General features: G+C 43.8%; 1 pseudogene; it reads right to left on the bottom strand.

The window, feature by feature from the left end:
* Positions 1-3,041, bottom strand: part of LOC140453228 (aldo-keto reductase family 1 member B1-like) — a 97,856-nt pseudogene extending 94,815 nt beyond the window's left edge.
* Positions 3,042-19,638: the final 16,597 nt, after the last annotated feature.

The raw sequence follows: 19,638 nt of genomic DNA, 5'->3' as shown, positions 1-19,638 counted from the left end.
AACCCCAGAAGGGTTTAAAAGTAGTCTGGCAAGGGTGGAGACCCTAAGCAATAGTGTGGAAAAACAAGAGAAGGTTGAGGCTAGTACAGAAGTTAAAGACAGCAAGTTAAATACACAAGGCAGGCAACTGCATGGCAGGAATGAGAAAGACTGATGAAATAAACTGCATTTATTTCAATGCAAGAGGCCTGTCAAGTATGGCAGATGAACACAGAGCATGGATGTGAACATGGGACTGCGATATCATAGATATTAGAGAACATGGCAGAGGAAGGAACAGCTCAATGTTCCAGGGTATAGATGATCTGGGAAGGATAGAAGGGAAGGCAAGAGATGTGACAAAATGGTGTTTTATTTAGGGAAAACATCATGGTAGAACTTAGAGAGAGAATATTCTTGGAGGATAGTCCAGTGAAGCTATATGGGTGGAACTGATAAATAAGGTGATCCATTTTATGGACTGTATTGTCGGCCCTCCAATAGTCAGCAGGAAATTGAGAACAAATATGTAGTGAGATCACAGATAGATGTAAGAACAAGTGTTGTAATAGTAGGGGATTTTAACTTTCCAAACATAGATTGGGACTGTTAAGGGCTTGGATGGGAGAGTTTTGTAAAGTGTGTCCAGGAAAGATTTCTCAATTAACATATAGGTGACCCTACTAGAGAAAGGGCAAAATCCAACCTTGGGAAATAAGGCGAGACAAGTGACTGAGGTGTCAGTGGGGGAGCATTTTGGGTTCAGTGACCATAATTCTAATAATTTTAAAATAATTATGGAAAAGGATAGGCCTGGTTCACAAGTTAAAATTTAACTTGGGGAATAGCCAATTTTGACAGTATCAGACAGGAACTTTCAAAAGTGAGATAACCAGAGTTCAGGGAGAGCGTGTTTCAGCTAATGTGAAGGGCAAGGTTGGTAGGAGGAGGGAACATTAGATGATTAGAGATATTGAGGCTCTGGTCAAGAAACAGAAGGAGGCACATGTCAGGTACAGACAGCTGAGATCAAGTGAATCCCTTTTGGAGTGTAGGGGCAGTAGGAGTACACATAAGAAGGAAACCAAGAAGACAAAAAGATGGAGTGAAGGATAATCCAAGGAGACTCCAGAGTATATTAAGGGCAAAAGAATAACTAGGGAGAGAATAAGGCCTCTTAAAGATCACCAAGGAACCACAGGAGATGGACAAGATCCTAGACTAATATTTCATGTCAGCATTTACAGTGGAGAAAGATATGGAAGCTAGGAAACTTGGGGAAGTGAACAGTGATGTCTTGAAAACAGTCCACATTACAGAACAGGTGGTGTTGGAGGTCTTAAAATGCATAAAGATAGATAAATCCCCAGAACCTGACCAAGTACATCCCAGGACACAAAGAAGCTAGAGAGGAAATTGTGGGGCCCCTAGCAGAGTTATTTGTATCACTGATAGCCATGGGTAAGATGCTGGAATACTGAAGGGCAGCTAATGTTGTGCCAATATTTAAGATAGGCTGTAAGGAAAAAACAAGGAATGCCAGACCGGTAAGCCTAACATCAGTGGCAGGATAGCTATTGGCTGGGATTCCAAGAGACAGGATCTACATGTATTTGGAAAGGCAAAGACTGATTAGGAACAGTCAGCATGGCTTTGTGTGTGGGAAATTGTGTCTCACTAATTTGATTTAGTTTTTGAAGAGGTGACCAAGAAAATAGATGAGGGCAGAGCAGTAGATATTGTCGACATGGACTTTAGCAAGGCTTTTGACAAGGTATCACACAGTAGACCGGTTGGTAAGGTTAGATCACATGGGAAGAGCGAGCCAAGTAGATACAAAATTGCTTTGATGATAGGAGACAAAGGGTGCTGGTAGAGGGTTGTTTTTTCCAGACTGGAGGCCTGTGACCAACTGTGTGCAGCATCCACTGTCGTTTGCCATTTATTTTAAACTGATTTGGATGAGAATATAGGAGGCATGGTTAGCAACTTAGTGGATAGGTGTTATAGCAGACAGTGAAGGTTATTTAAGAGGACAATGGGATCGTGATCAACTGGGCCAGAGGGCCAATGAATGGCAGGTGGAGTTTAATTAAAATGTGTTGCAGTTTAGTAAAACAAACCAAGGCATGACTTACACAGTTAATGGAAGGGCCCTGAAGTATGTTGTCAAACATAGAAACGTAGGGGTGCAGGTACATATCTGCTTGAAAGTGGCGTCATACAAGGTGGTGAAGGCGGCCTTTGGCACATTTGCCTTCATCGGTCAGAAGATTGAGTATAGGAGTTTGGACATCTTTTACAGCTGTATACAACATTGAGGGGGCCATATTTGGCATACTATGTACAATTCTGGCTGCCCTGCTATAGGCAGGATGTTATTCAACTGGAAAGGGTGTAAGAAAGATTTACAAGGATGTTACCGAAGACTAGAGGCTTTGGGTTTTGCAGACAGGCTGGATAGACTAGGACTTTTTCCCTCTGGCGTGTGGGAGATTGAGTGGTGACCTTATAGAGATTTATAAAATCATGAGGGGCATAGAGATAAGTAAACAGCCAAGGTCTTTTTCTCAGGCTAGGGGAATCCAAAAGTGTCAGCATAGGTTTAAGGTGAGAGGGGAAGAGATCTAAAAGGACCTGAGGGACAATTTTTTCACACAGAGATGGTGTGTGTATGGAACAAGCTGCCAGAGGGAGTGATAGATGCAGATACAATTACAAGATTTAAAAGACTTTTGGACAGGGTACATGAATAGAAACGCCTTAGAGGGATATGGGTCAAATACAGGCAAATGGGACTAATTCACTTTCGAAAACCTGGTTGGCAGGGATGAATTGGACTCAAAGGCCTGTTTCCTTGCTGTATACTCTATGACACTGTCTGTCTTCTGTAAAGGGATCAAAACCGTACACAATATTCCAGGTGGGGTCTCACCAATGTCTTTGTTTTGCTGTAGCAAAATATTCTTACTTTCATACTCTATTCATTTAGCAACAAATGCCAAAATTCTATTTGCTTTCCTTATTATCTACTATACCTGTGATTCATACGAGGACACCATAATTCCTATACACCAAAGTACTCTGAGCCATAGCTAGTTTTCCAATAGCGCTTCATGGTCTTGGTTAGATTCTTAATTCCAGATATCAATCAGAATTCAAATTCCACCATCTACCATAGCAGGATTCGAATCGGAGACCCCCAGCTGAGTTTCTGAATAAATAGTCTACGATAATATCATGAGGAAGCCATCGGCTTCACAAAATGCTGATGTTTTGTGTTCTTTTGAGACTTTGAGTCATTGAAGGCTACATGCAACTCTGGACGCTATAATACAAATATTGTTTCATTTTAGCATGGAGTATACATTAAGGTTATGGTGTTGCTATTTTGTGGCAGTACAAGAGTAAAGGCAATTATGCATTTCTTTACTTTAACACTCCGATACAGAGCTGATTTTGTTTTAGAAGTGCTAAGTAAAATAATGATGTTTATTTATCTGGTGTTCTGTCTAGTTTATTCTTAACCAATCATATTGTCAAACTGAAATCCTCCCATCACTCCACAAAGCTGCAAGACATGAAGATCAGCCAAATGGTTGACAGTGAGGAAGGAGGTCTTGGGCTACAGGATGATCTAAACAGATTGGTCAGATCAATATCAGATGGAATTTCACTCTGATAAATGTGAGGTGACACATTTTGGAAGAAGTAATAATAAGGGTTATGTCAATGAATGGCAGGACATTAGGAAGTTCAGAGGACAGATGGATCTTGGGGTGTTTATCCATAGATCCTTGAAGGTAGCAGTATACGTTAACAGGTTAGTTAAGGCTGCATTTGGGACACTTGCCCTTATCACTCGAGGCATAGATTAAGAGGAGAGAGGTTACATTGGAGCTGTACAAAACTTTGGTTAGATCACAGCTGGAGTGCTGTATGTAGTTCTAGTCACTGCACAATAGGAAGGATATGATTGCATTGCAGGGGGTGCAAAAGAGATTCACCAGGATGTTGCCTGGGATGAAACAGTTTATCTATGAAGAGAGGCTGGAGAAACTCGGGTTATTTTCTTCAGTGCACAGAAGGTTGAGAGGGTACCTGATAGGAGTGTATATGACTTTGGGAAGCATTGACAGGGTGGATAGAAAGCAGCTGTTTCCCTTAGTTGCAGGGTCAGTAACAAGGGGCACACTTTCAAACTGAAAGGCAGGAGGTTTAGAGGAGATTTCAGGAAAAAAAACTTCACCCAGAGGGTGGTGGAAATCTGAAATGCACTCCTTGGCAGGTTAGTGGAGGCAGGTAACCTCTCAAAATGTTAGTAGTACCTGAATGAGTATCTGACATGTCATAACATTCAAGGCTATGGCACTACTGCTGGAAAGTGGGACCAATATAGTTTTCAGTCATAGAAGAGTCTAGGACCAGAGGGCATAGTCTCAGGTGTCAATTTAAGATAAGGTTTTGAGATGAGGAATTTCTTCTCTGAGTTGTGAACCTTGGAACCCAATGCCACAGAGAGCTATTGGGGATAGAGTTCCTGTGTATATTTAAGGTGGAGATAGTTAAATTCTTGATCAGTAGGTAAATAAGGCTGATGGGGAAAGAGCAGAAAATGGGCATGAGGAATGGTGAAACAGCCATGATCTTACTGATCACTGTCAAATATCTAAATGACTATCCCTGTTCCTATTTCTTACGGTCTTATTTAACATAGTCTTGGTGGTCCAGAGCTGATGGGCTGAATGGCATCTTCTGTCCTGTGAGATGTTATGAGCTGCACTTTCAGTTCTGGCTGTGGAATCCCAACAATTTTCCATGTTCCAAAGGAGGCAAAGTGGGAAAAAGTTTGGGAAGCAGTGGCATGAAAGTAAGTGATGTATTAGGGGTGTAAAAGCTGGCTTTTGTAACTATTTGGTTACATTGAACATTGAAGTAATTGTTCTACCCAGGATCAGTTGTTGGAAACCTACTTTCTGGAACAAATGTAAAACTCCTACATTGTTGGGACACTAATCTATTGCAACACTCAGAAAACATTGACATTTTTTGTACAAACAGCAACAGGGCAGTCACTTTGACTGCGAATTTACATTGCTACCTTGTTGCCTGACCCATTACCTTGACCCTGTGTACTATCACACATAACTATAAGATCAACATTGCAAGTTCAGCCAAGGACGTTCCACAGGGCTGAGGAGTGCAAAACTGCACGAAAAGCCTACAAATTCTTAAAGGGGGTGGGTGAGCAGCCAGAAGTCGTGGTAAACATTGGTACCAATGACATAGCTATGGAAAGGGATGAGGATCTGAAAAGTGAATATAAAGAGTTAGGTTGAAAGCTAAAAGATAGCTCCAGTTGAGTAGTAATTTCTGGATTGCTATTAGTGCCACGGGCTAGTGAGGCCAGGAACAGAGAGTGAGTGCGGCTGAACACGTGGTGCAGACCTGGTGTAGGAGGGACGGCTTCAGATCTGTGGATCATTGGGAAACCGTCTGGGGAAGGTAGAACCAACACAAGGAGGACAGGTTGCACCTGAACTGGAAGGGCACCAATATCCTGGGCAGGTGGTTTGCTAGATCTCGTCAGGAAGGTTTAAACTAGTTTGGCAGGGGGATGGGAACCGGAGCTACAAATCAGAAGATGGGGTAGCTGGTGAACAAGCAGATACTACATGCAGGGAGCCTGTGAGGAAGGATAGACAGTTGGTAGGGCAAAACTGCAGTCAATATGATGGGTTGAAGTATGTCTATTTTAATGCAAGAAGTGTCAGGATTAAGGGTGATGAACTTAGAGCATGGATCAGTACTTGGAGCTACAATGTTAAAACCATTACAGAGACTTGGATATCACTGGGACAGGAATGGTGGTTGGATATTCCGGGGTCTAGACGTTTCAAAAGGAATAGGGAGAGAGGTGGGGGAGTGGCACTGCTAATCAGGGATAGTATCACAGCTGCAGAAAAGGTCATCAAGGAGGGTTTGTCTACTGAGTGAGTACGGGTGGAAGTCAGAAACAGGAAAGTAGCAGTCACTTTATTGAGAGTTTTCTATAGACACCTCAATACCAACAGAGACACAGGAGCAGATTGGGAGGCAGATTTTGGAAAAGTGCAGAAGTATGGGTGTTGTCATGGGTGACTTCAAAAGTTCCCTAATATTGATTGGGAACTCCTTAGTGCAAATAGTTTGGATGGGGCAGATCTTGTCAGGTGTGTCCAGGAAGGATTCCTGATTCAATATGCCAATAGGCCAATGAGAGGGGAAGCCATGGTGGATTTGTGCTTGGCAACAAACCAGGACAGGCCTCAACTCTCGGTGGGAAAGTATTTCGGTGATAGTGATCACAACTCCCTGATGTGCTTGGGAGCCACCTGTGAAGCACTTCTGTGCTCTTTCCTCTGGCATTTATAGTGGTTTGAATCTGCCGCTTCCGGTTGTCAGTTCCAGCTGTCCGCTGCAGTGGCTGGTATGTTGGGTCGAGGTCGATGTGCTTGTTGATTGAATCAGTGGATGAGTGCCATTCCTCTAGGAATTCCCTGGCTGTTTTCTATTTGGCTTGTCCTATAATAGTAGTGGTGTCCCCGTCAAACTCATGTTGCTTGTCATCTGCGTGTGTGGCTACTAAGGATAGCTGGTCGTGTCATTTATTATTGTCGTTTATTTTCCTACTAATATAGGACAAGCCAAACAGAACAGCCAGGGAATTCCTAGAGGCATGGCACTCATCCACTGATTCAATCAACAAGCACATCGACCTGGACCCAATATACCGGCCACTGCAATGGACAGCTGGAACTGACAACCGGAAGCAGCAGATTCAAACCACTATAAATGCCGGAGGAAAGATCACAGAAGCGCTTCACAGGAGGCTCCCAAGCACTGAGGATGTCACCTAGACAGGGGATGAAACGTCTGCAACACAAATTCCCAGCTCGGCGAACAGAACCACAACACCGAGCACCCGAGCTACAACTCTTCGCACAAACTTTGAACAACTCCCTGACCTTTACTATAGTCACGGAGAGGGACTGGAGCAGATGGCATGGGAAGGTATTTACTTGGGGGAGGGGGGATTAAGGTGCTATTAGGCAGGAACTGTGAAGCATAAACTGGGAACAGATATTCTCAGAAAAATGCATGACAGAAATGTGGAAGTTATTTAGGGAGCACTTGCTGCAAGTGCTGGATAGGTTTGTCCCAGTGAGACAAAGAAGGGATGGTTAGGTGAAGGAAACTTGGATGGCAAGAGATGTGGAACATCTCGTCAAAAGATAGAAGGAAGCTTACTTAAGGTTGAGGAAGCATTGATCAGACAGGGCTTTCGAGCAGTGTTTCTCAACGGGGGCGGAAGCACCCTGAGGGGCATTTGCCTTCCTTCAGTGGGCATTGAAGTCAAAGGGGCTGGCAAGGGGGCACTGAAATACTTTGTAGATAGCTTACCAATCACTTGAAAGACTGCCGTGTCCTTGAAGAACATTGCTGTGTGCAGATGGATAGTCGCATAACATAAGTCTGTTATTTTCTCTGCACCCATGGAGGCATGCTCGCTGATTGGTTGCTGAGCTATTATTGATAGTCTTCTCTGTGAATGGCAAACCATTTGAACTCATTCGCGGTCGGCACTGATTCTACCGCTGAGATCAATATCACCGAACTCGTGTCGCTTCTAGGAAGACGAAACACAGCTTTTCAACTGTTCTACCAGGTGGCAGAATGAATGCACATTTCAGCTAATTAGCCAATCAAATTTTTCCACTTGTCTGAGTGTCTTAAAATTATCATGATAAGGTAATACCTGTGATTCTATCAGGGTATTCGAGCAGCAGGGTAAAAATGGCCTCATCGAGTATGAAAAGGTGCAGGCAGTATAGCATGGGCTATTTGCAATATGGCTTTATTCAATCTCCATCTAATAAGCAGTTACCACTGTGCTTGGTCTATGAACAAAGTTTTTCCAATGAGGCCATGAAGCCTTCCCATCTTATTAAATACTTAGAAAATAAAGTGACAAAAAGGACAAAGATTTGGCATATTTTCAAACATTAAAAGAATAAATTCAATGAGCGACCAACGATTTCCACTGCTTTTTCAAAGATGGGAGCCACAAATGTGGATGGCCGTGTGGCATCATACAAAATAGCGAAGCTAATTGCAAAATGTGGTAAACCTCATCCGTGGGTGAATTGTTGGTGCTTCCAGCTATTGCCGAAGTATTATCAACTGTGCTACATCAGGAACCATCAATGACTATTAAGCGTATTCCTCTTAGCAATGATTCCGTGAGAAGGCGCATCGATGAAATGGCCTCAAACGTTGAGGATAAATTATGTTCCCTTTTGATATCGAAAGAAATCACCTTACAAATTGATGAAAGTACTACATGCGAATATCAAGCTTTACTTTTGGGGTACGTACATTTCATCGACAAAAATGAAATACGAGAAGAACTACATTTTGCTTTGAATCTACCGACAGATACCAAAGACTATTTTTGACTGCATCAAGGATTATTTTGATAAAAAGTCTGTTCCCCTCAAAAACATTGTTGCTTGTGCTACGGATGGCACGCGTGCTATGACTGGCTAACATCGTCCATTTGTCGCATTATTAAAGAAAGAAGTGCCATATGTTTTCACAGTACACCGCATTACCCATCGGCAGCTTCTGGCTGCAAAAAAATTTAGTGAATCCCTCAACCATTCTCTACATATGGTGGTAGATGTGGTAAATTGTATAAAGCGACGTGCTCTGAATGAATGACTTCTCCGCCAACTCTGTAAAGATAATGAAGATGAATTTCTGTAATTGCTGCTACACACAGAAGTGAGATGGCTCTCGAAGGAAAACGCCTCAATCGTTTCCATGAACTGTTCAATTCTATCATCGAATTGCTACTTGGAAATAATGAAAACCTTTGTATGAAAGCCAAAACCGTAAACACGGCTGTGCATAACGCGCGGATATATTTGATAAGTGCAATTCGCTGATCATGCAGATACAAGGAGATAACGAGAGTCTCATAAAAGCAAGGAATGCTGTTACATCTTTTATTGCAAAACTTGATCTCTTTCATTGGAATATCAGTTGTCTTGACTTTTAGCAGTTCTCAAGTTTAAAAAATATCGCGGAGGATGTTACTGATAGTCAATTACTTATCTACTCAGCTCACATTCATGCACTGCAGGATGATATGAAAATACGATTTGCTGATCTTATCGAGATGGAGATCCCGACATCGCTGACTGACCCTTTATCTTATGCTCAGAAGAAGTGGACATTTGCCTTCAGGAAGAAATGATCGAGCTTCAAAAATGACACCGCAATGAAAACTTGGTTTTCGCAAATGGGTGAGCCCCTTTTTTTAGATTCAAGATGCCACCTGATGTTGTTTCCCGCTATTAAGTGAAGAGGCAAAGCGGTTTGCACGACCAATTCCTACCTCTTATTTGGTTGAGAAAGGATTCGGTACCGTTGCCAGAATACAAGATAACACCTGCAATCGCATGGATGTTGTTCAGCATGGTGGCCTGAGATTGCTTTTGACAAAAATTGAACCAGACATATATGATTTAGCAAGACAACAGGAATCAAAGGATCGCATTGACTATTTTGCTATCACAGACTAAATTCTATATAGAGTGAACCAAAAGTAGGTGGACAGCAAGAACAGTAATAAATTATAACATATATTTTTTGTTGTATATAAAACATATTTCACAAACGTTTTCCATTTTCAGCACCGCAGTGTATTGCAGTTATATGTGCAAAAACAGACTTTAGTGATTTGGGGCTTTGCATGATTTCAAGGATAAGAAGGGGGCATGGAATACGGAAAGGTTGAGAAACATTGCTCTAAAGGGTTACAAGGTGGCCAGAAAGGAACTGAAGAGTGGACTTAGGAAAGCTAAATGGGACATGAAAAAGCCTTGGCGGGCAGGATTAAGAAAAACCTCAAGGTATTCTACACTTATGTGAGGAACAACAGGATGGCCAGAGTGAGGGCAGGGCTGATCAGGGATTATGGAGGGAACTTGTGCCTGGAGTTGGAGGTGGTAGGGGAGGTCCTTAATGAATAGTTTGCTTCAGTATTCACTAAAGAGGGGGACCTTGTCGTTTGTGAGGACAGTGTGAAACAGGCTAATATGCTTGAACAGGATGATGTTAAGGGAGGATGTGCTGGAAATCTTGAAAAATGTGTATAGGTAAGTTTCCTGGGCCAGACAGGGCAGACGCAAGGTTACTAGGGAAGAGATTCCTGTGCCTTTGACAATAATGTTTGCATCCTCACTGTCCACTGTGGTACCACCAGATAATTGGAGGGTGGCAAATGTTATTTCCTTGTTCAAGACAGGGAATAAGGCTAATCAAAGAACATTACAGCACAGTACAGGCCCTTCAACCCTCAATGTTGCACCACCCTGTGAAACCAATCTGAAGTCCATCTAACCTACACTATTCCATTCTCGTCCATATGCCTATCCAATGACCATTTAAATGCCCTTAAAGTTGGAGTCTACTGCTGTTGTAGGCAGGGCGGTCCACCCCAACTACTCTGAGTAAAGACGTTACCTCTGACATCTGTCCTGTATCTATTACCTCTCAATTAAAAGTTATGTCCCCGGGACTCGGCACAGAACTGCTGTGGACAGCTCTGCCTAACAGCCAAGGCATACTGGTGTTTTTTGCCATCCCTGGCCAACTTATGTGGTGGAATTATTAGTTTAAAATCTTACAGAACACATATTTATTAATATTTGGGAGTGGGAAGGATGCCAAAGGGAAAAGGAGCAAGCAAACAGCAGCAGGGAGGACACCCCCCCTCAGCACCTACCACACCAGAGACTGCAACAGCAGCAGCAGCAGCCTCTCCTGAACCCCCCCAGGGACCTGACAGACTCACAGGAATTGGCTGCGGCGATGGAGAGACTTATCTTAAAAGTTGGGGCTGCGATTGAGGAAATCCGTGGGGAGATTCGTGCCCAGATCCAACCCATCACATCCATGCTGCAGAAGCATGAGCAGGAGATCCAGGACCTCGGGGAGAGGTTGGAGGAGGTGGAGGGTCGAACTAAGGCTTCACAAGATGCAATGAAGTCCTCATCCAGTCAGATCCAGGTGCTGGAGCGAGAGGTGCGGGCCTTGCGAAACCATATCAACGACCTCGAAAATCAAGGTCAGAGGATAAATCTCCAAACTGTCGGGCTCCCTGAAGGTGAGGAAGGGGAGCAGCCAGTCAGCTTGTTTGAAAGCTGGCTGCGGAAATTTTTGGGCCTTCATATCGAGTCCAGCAGGCGTCAGATTGAAAGGACTTATTGGGTTATTGTGCACAGGTCAGGGCCAGTGCAGCATCTCCGCTCGGTCTTAGTGCACTTCCACTCATATAAGGACAAGCAAAAAGTCATAGAAGCTTCTAGATTACTGGGAAAAGATCCGCAGGCACTGCTGTACAAGGGGTCAAAAATCATGTTTTTCCAGGATTTTTCAGCAGCTGTAATTTGAAAGAGGAAGTCCTTCGATGAAGTTAAAAAGAGGCTGAGGAACCTGGGCATCCAGTACTCCATGAGATACCCCACAGTACTCCATTTCAGCCATGACGACTCAGTTTATATATTTGACTCGGCGGATAAGGCTAAAACTTTGTGGACACTTTTTAAAATAGACGGACTGGCCTGAAGAATACGGTTAATGTTTGTTCTCTTTTCCACCTTTCCCCATGTTTTCCTTTCTTTTTTATTCCTTTCTCCCTCCCTAATAATTTCCTTTTTGGAAAGGGGGGGAAAAGACTTTGGAATAAGTTGTTCCTTTTTTTTAATAACTGGATTTTCTGATGGGAAGCTTTGTGGATGTTCTTTGTTGTCTCTCTCTTTTTTTGTTTGTTCTGTTTCTCTTTTAGTCACAAGTAGGGGTGACATGAAGCCAGGGATGGGTGGAGTGCTCAACCTGACTTTGTCTTTTTTTCTGTTGATTTAAGGATCAGCTCGTTGGGTTTTTTTTCTGGCCTAAGGCTGGAGCACAGTCCGGGTTTGAAGGAGCTGTGAAGGAGGGGATGGGTAGGAGGAGTGTTCCCTATGGGCAGGGGGGAAAAGAGTCTTCCATTCAGGGTTCTATAATTGATTTTCTTCGTAGTTTTTCGTAGTAATAGTTGTTTATAGTTATGATAGAGTAGTTTTTGTATATATAATTTTTCGATTCTACGAGTCTTGATTTACTTATGCTCAGAGCTTTGTAAGCAGGATTCTCCCTCCAAGGGGTTCAAGGATGTCTGAAAGGGGATATGACTAAGTGTCTTATTAAATGGTGCACTGGGAACATTAAGAAAAGTCATTTGCCTGTTAAAAGGAAAAAAGTACCTTCTAGCCTTAAGAGAGAAAAGGTTGACATTGCTTTGTTGCAGTAAACCCATCTTAATGATGAGGAACACCTGAAATTACAACAGGGGGGGTTATGACCGGGTATTCTTTTCATCCTTTACTACTAAAAGCAGGGGAGTAGCGGTACTTATCCAGAAAAATCTTCCGTTCACATTATTAGAGCAGGTGAAAGATGAGCAGGGATGGTTTGTTATACTTAAAGCCCTGACACATGGGGAGGAATATGGCATTTTAATGTCCACTGTCCTCCGCTGCATTCCCTCAAATTTATGATTAGTGCTTTCTCTAAGTTGAATGTGTTTAGAACATGGCACATTATTATGGGGGGGGGGGGGGGGGGTGATTTTAATTGACTTATGTGAGGAGTTGGGGCTGGTGGATATTTGGAGATGTCTTCACCCTACCAGCAGGGACTTCACCTTTTTTCAAATCCACATAAATGTCACACGAGGATTTACCTCTTTTTGGATTCAATTATGAGTTGTAAAATTAGGAATATAGCTATCTCTGATCACATGGCTGTATATTTGGAGGTGAAGGCCAAGAGTGAAGGCGCATTGGCGTTTGGACCCTTTTCTCCTTCAGGATTCCAAATTTGTGGAATACGTTTTGAAAGAGTTTCAGGAATTCTTGACTATCAACTCAGGCACGGCTAGTAGTCCATCCATGCTATGGGAAACTGCGAAGGCCTTTGCTAGGGGATTAGCTATTTCCTATTTGGCTAGCCGGAAACGACAGACGGAGGAACGGCAGCATCTACTCTAATCGCGGTTAAAAGCCGCGGAGGCAGCACGTTTTGTGCGGCCTTTGGTGACCAAGCTACAGCAGATCACAGCCCTTTGGGCAGCCTTAAATTTAATACTGACACAAAACGCAAAGAACGAACTTGCTTTTGCTACAACAGAAGCTGTTCGAATATGGGGATCAGCCAGGAAAGTATTTAGCATACCTGACTAGGAAAAAGCGTGCTCCCCAATCCATTGCTGCAATCCGAGACAGCACCGGGGTCCTTACATATGATGCTAAAAAGATTAATGAGGCTTTTTGGAGCTTTTACTCTGAATTGTATCGGTCAGAAGGTAGCGAAGACAGGAGTGCTAAAATGGAGACCTTTTTTAAGAACCTGGACCTCCCGGGGTGACCTTGGAACAGGCCTCTCTCCTTAATGCCCCCTTGACAGTTCAGGAAATACAGGAGGCAGCTGGGCAACTTCAGAGCGGGAAAGCGCCTGGCCCCGATGGTCTCCCGGGTGAGTTTTGTAAGGAGTTTATAGGGATTCTGTCAGGGCCAATGTTGGAGATGTACAATCACTCCTATATGCATGAATGCCTACCACCATCTTTGAGAGAAGCTAATATTTCCTAAGGAGGGGAAGGCTCCTGAGGATTGTGCCTCATAAAGGCCCATCTCTCTATTAAATTCAGATTTCAAGATCCTGGCACTGAGATTGGAAAGGGTGTTGCCCCATATTATTAAAGAGGACCAGACAGGCTTTATAAGGGAACATAGGTCCTCTAATAATATTAGAAGGTTGCTGAATGTGGTCCATGTCAGCAACGATCGATTTAGGGGTTGGTGATTTCCTTAGATACAGAGAAAGCATTTGACCGGGTGAAATGGCTGTATCTTTTTTATGTCTTAGAACAGTTTGGGTTGGGTGGAGTCTTTGCTCGGTGGCTGGAGGTTTTATATCACCAGCCCCTGGCCATGGTCATCACCAACAGGGTGAAGTCTGGGAACCTTAAGGATTGGTCGGGGTAGTCGGCAAGGCTGCCCCCTCTCACCGCTGTTATTTACGTTGGTGATAGAGCCGCTGGCAGAGACCATTCGTCAGAACGTCCAGATAACCGCTCCAGAAGTGGGATCGAGGGAACACAAGATTACATGCGGACGATGTCCTTCTGTCTTTAATCGAACCCGATGACCTCTGTACTTCGTTTGATACAATGTATCAATTCATTTGGGGTTTTTTCAGGAAATAAGATTAACTTTGCAAAATCGGAGGCTATGCCTTCGGGGAACTTTAAGGATGTGCCAAAAGCTGAAGGTGGCTTTTCGTTCCCTTTTTAAGTGGTCACAGGCAGGGTTCCAGTACCTAGGCATTTTTATTACCCCCAAGTTTGATCTGTTATTTCGGACTAACTTTGCTCACTTGCTCGACAATATTAGGCGAGATCTCCAGAGATGGGAGACTCTTCCAATTTCATGGCTGGGCTGAATATCTCTCATTAAGATGAATGTTCTTCCTCGTTTGCTTTATCCCATGCATATGCTTCCTATAATATTTCCCAGGAAAACGCTGTGGAAGCTTATGGAATGGTTTGGTTCTTTTGTCTGGCATCGTGGGCAGCCCCTCATCAAACTTACTAAATGGCAATTGCCTCAAGGAGGGGGAGGAGTTGATTTCCCAGGTATCAATTGAGTTCCCTGCTGTCCTTTGTCTGCAATTGGGTAGGTAACGATCCAAACTCAATATGGCTGGATATTGAGGCCTCCCAAGCAAAGTGCCCTCTTATTAACCTGTTGTTCATGGATAAGATGTGGACAGTTATGCACCACTGCCGGAACCCCATTGTCATTAGTACAGTAAAGGCTCGGAGGGCGATGTCAGTGAGGGTTGTTTATCCAAGACTTTGCCACTTACACCTATAGTTGGCATGCCAGGGTTCTGACCAGGGACGATGGAGTCAGGGTTCAAACTATGGACAGCGAGAGGAGTTTCTAGTTTGGGAGACTTGTTTGAGGGGGAGGTTATGATATCTTTTGAGCAACTGAGATTGAAATACAGGTTACCCAGCAGAGATCTTTTCCATTTTTTTTCAGGTTAGGGATTTCATCCAGAAGAAGACTACGTGTCTCACTAAGCCCTATAAGCCCGATACAGAGAGGTTGTTGCGATATTCCACAAGCACTCTTTCGGTTAGTGCCCTCTATTGCCTGCTGGGTGGCAGGACCTGGCAGGATATTAACCAGTTATGAGGGGTCTGGGAGCAAGAGCTAGGAGTGGAGATCTCAGAGTCAGAGATGTGCAGCATGGAAACAGACCCTTCGGTCCAACTCGTTCATGCTGACCAGATATCCCAACCCAATCTAGTCCCACCTGCCAGCACCCGGCTCATATCCCTCCAAACCCTTCCTATTCATATACCCATCCAAATGCCTCTTAAATGTTGCAATTGTACCAGCCTCCACCACATCCTCTGGCAGCTCATTCCATACACGTACCACCCTCTGCGAGGAAAAGTTGCCCCTTAGGTCTCTTTTATATCTTTCCCCTCTTACCCTAAACCAATGCCTTCTAGTTCTGGACTCCCCGACCCCAGGGAAAAGACTTTGCCTATTTATCCTATCCATGCCCCTCATAATTTTGTAAACCTCTATAAGGTCACCCCTCAGCCTCCGACGCTCCAGGGAAAACAGCCCCAGCCTGTTCAGCCTCTCCCTGTAGCTCAGATCCTACAACCCTGGCAACATCCTTGTAAATCTTCTAATATTCTAATGAATTGGGTGTCCGAGAACCTGCCGGGCTTGCTGGGATGGCAGAAATTAATTATGGAGCACATTCCCTTGGACTTTTTTTTTACAAACATGGTGCACCACACAACAGACTATTTTTATAAGACATAAGTGTTACTTGAATTATTTGGAAACAGATTTGTTAGTGGTCTTAACTAGGATGTTTGTTTAACCAGGATGGTTAGATTTGTCAAGTCCTGGCCCTGGAGAGGGTCTCCTGAGTTAATACGGAATATGTACGATGCTCCCGTTCCGCTGTTTGGGAGCTTTGCACCGAGCATAGCTGTTCTGTATTCGGTGTTTTTGTTTTGCTTTTCTTTTTTTTTGGTGTTGCTTTGCACAGTGTTCGGGCTTGTTTTATATTAGAGGGTAGGTTAATAGTTAGGAGATAGTAGCTGTATTGTTTTTGTGTTTGTTTTCATTTTATTATATACTGATATTCGTTAAGGCTATTGGGGTGGGTTTAAACTAATCCAGCAGGGGAATGGGAACCAAAATTGCAGTTCGAGAATAGAAAAGATTGAGAGTAGGGAGGTCCGAAATCAAGTTTCAGGGACACAAGATAGCCCCGGTAAGCAAGAAGTTGGTTTGAAGTGTGTCTACTTCAACGCCAGGAGCATCTGGAATAAGGTGGATGAGCTTGCAGCATGGGTTGGTACTTGGGACTTCGATGTTGTGGCCATTTCGGAGACATGGATAGAGCAGGGACAGGAATGGTTGTTGCAGGTTCCAGGATTTAGATGTTTCAGTAAGAACAGAGAAGATGGTAAAAGAGGGGGAGGTGTGGCATTGTTGGTCAAGGACACTATTACAGTTGCAGAAAGGATGTTTGGGGACTTGTCAACCGAGATAGTATGGGCTGAGGTTAGAAACAGGAAAGGAGGTCACCCTGTTGGGAGTTTTCTATAGGCCTCCGAATAGTTCCAGAGATATAGAGGAAAGGATAGCAAAGATGATTCTCGATAGGAGTGAGAGAGACAGGGTAGTTGGCATGGGGGACTTTAACTTTACAAATATTGACTGGGAACAATATAGTACGAGTACTATAGATGGGTCAGTTTTTGTCCAATGTGTGCAGTAGGGCTTCCTGACCCAGTATGTAGACAGACCAACAAGGGGCGAAGCCACATTAGATTTGGTACTGGGTAATGAGCCCAGCCAGGTGTTAGACTTGGAAGTAGGTGAACACTTTAGTGATAGCGATCACAATTCTGTTATGTTTACTTTAGTGATAGAAAGGTATAGGTGGGCAAGAGTTACAGCTGGTGGAAAGGCAATTACGATGCAATTAGACAAGATTTAGGAAGCATAGGATGGGGAAGGAAACTGCAGGGGCTGGGCATATAAGAAATGTGGAGCTTATTCAAGAAAAAACTCCCGTGTGTCCTAGATAAGTATGTACCTGTCGGGCAGGGAGGAAGCTGTAGAGCGCGGGAGCCATGGTTTATGAAGGAAGTGGAATATCTGGTCAAGAGGAAAAAAGAAGGCTTATGTTAGGATGAGATGTGAAGGCTCAGTTAGGGCCTTTGAGGGTTACAAGGTAGCCAGGAAAGACCTAAAGAGAGAGCTCAGAAGAGCCAGGAGGAGACATGAGAAGTTGTTGGTGGATAGGATCAGGGTAAACCCTAAAGCTTTCTATAGGTATTTAAGGAATAAAGGAATGACGAGAGTAAGATTAGGGCCAATCAAGGATAGTAGTGGGAAGTTGTGTGTGGAGTCAGAGGAGATAGGGGAAGCACCAAATAAATATTTTTCGACAGTATTCACTCTAGATAATGACAATGTTTTCGAGGAGAATACTGAGATACAGACTACTAGACTAGGTGGGATTGAGGTTCACAAGGAAGAGGTATTAGAAATCCTGCAGAGTGTGAAATTAGATAAGTCCCCTGGGCCGGATCGGATTTATCCTAGGATCCTCTGGGAAGCCAGGGAGGAGATTGCCGAGCCTTTGGCATTGATCTTTAAATCGTCATTGTCTACAGGAATACTGCCAGAAGACTGGAGGATAGCAAATGTGGTTCCCCTGTTCAAGAAGGGGAGTAGAGACAACCCTACAGAGAGACATAGATAAGCTGCACAGCTGAGCTGAGAGGTGGCAAATGGAGTTTAATGCGGACAAGTGTGAGGTGATTTACTTTGGTCGGAGTAACTGGAATGCAAAGTACTGGGCTAATGGTAAAATTCTTGGTAGTGTAGATGAGTAGAGCGATCTCGGTGTCCAGGTACACAGACCCTTGAAAGTTGCCACCCAGGTGGACAGGGCTGTTAAGGCAGGATACAGTGTTTTAGCTTTTATTAACAGAAGGATCGAGTTCTGGAATCGTGAGGTTATACTACAGCTAGACAAAACTCTAGTGCAGCCGCACTTGGGAGTATTGTGTACAGTTCTGGTCACTGCATTATAAGGAGGATGTGGAAGCTTTGGAAAGGGTGCAGAGGGGATTTACTAGGATGTTACTTGGTATGGAGGGAAGATCTTACGAGGAAAGGCTGAGGGACTAGAGGCTGTTTTCGTTGGAGAAAAGAAGGTTGGGAGGTGACTTAATAGAGACATATAAGATAATTAGAGGGTTAGATAGGGTGGACAGGGAAAGCCTTTTTCCAAGTTTGGTGATGGCGAGCACGAGGGGGCATAGCTTTAAATTGAGGGGTAATAGATATAGGACAGATATCAGAGTAGTTTCTTTACTCAGAGTAGTAAGGGAATGGAATGCTTTGCCTGCAACGGTAGTAGATGCGCCAACTTTAAGTACATTTAAGTCATCATTGGACAAGCATACGGACGTATATGGAATAGTGTAAGTTAGATGGGCTTCAGATTGGTATGACAGGTCGGCACAACATCGAGGGCCGAAGGGCCTGTACTGCGCTGTAATGTTCTATAATGTTCTAAAAAAAAATTTGTTATTGATTGTATTTTTCAATAATTTTATATGTTTGCAAAGTTAAAAATAATTTGCTAATAAATATATTTACACAAAAAAAATGTTACGTCCCCTCATGCTAACCATCGCCATTCAAGGAAAATGGCTCTCACTGTCCAACCTATCTAACCCTCTGATTACATATCCCAATTAAGTCACCACTCAACCTTCTTCTCTAATGAAAAGAGCCTCAGCCTTTCCTTTTCACACCAGGCAACATCCTAGTAAATCTCCTCTGACCCCTTCCAAAGCTTCCACATCCTTCCCACAATGCGGCGACCAGAACTGTACGCAATACTTCAGGTGCAGCTGCACCAGAGTTTTGTACAGCTGCAGCATGCCCTCGTGGTTCTGAAAGTGAAAGTGAGGATTGAAGATGCTGGAAAAGCACAGGGGAAATGAAGAAACTGGTGAAATCCACATTGATGTACAGTTGAAGCCCTCCACTCCAACCCCAACCTCACCATCAAACCAGCATAGAGAGTGGTGGGGGGGGCATTGGTAGTTTGGTGCACTGATGTCTACATTGCTGAAGCCAGGTGCCAACTTGAAGACACCTCCTTCTACCACCCCATCGACTACAACCTCACCTCCCATCACCAAACCACCATCTCCCAGACTGTACACAACATCACCTCAGGGGATCTCCCACCCACAGCTTCCAATCTCAGTTCGAGAACCCCACACTATCCAGTTCTACCCGCTACCCAAGATCCATAAGCCTGATTGCCCGGCAGACCCATCGAGTTGGCCTGCTCCTGCCCACTGAACTCATCTCCACATACCTTGATACTGTCCTATCCCCCCGGTCCATGAACTCCCGACATACATTCAGGACACCA

Source organism: Chiloscyllium punctatum, chromosome 26, assembly GCF_047496795.1.
Source record: "Chiloscyllium punctatum isolate Juve2018m chromosome 26, sChiPun1.3, whole genome shotgun sequence".
NCBI lineage: Eukaryota > Metazoa > Chordata > Chondrichthyes > Orectolobiformes > Hemiscylliidae > Chiloscyllium > Chiloscyllium punctatum.
The sequence above is the reverse complement of the archived record's forward strand: the minus strand, read 5'-3'. Positions and strand labels throughout refer to the sequence as shown.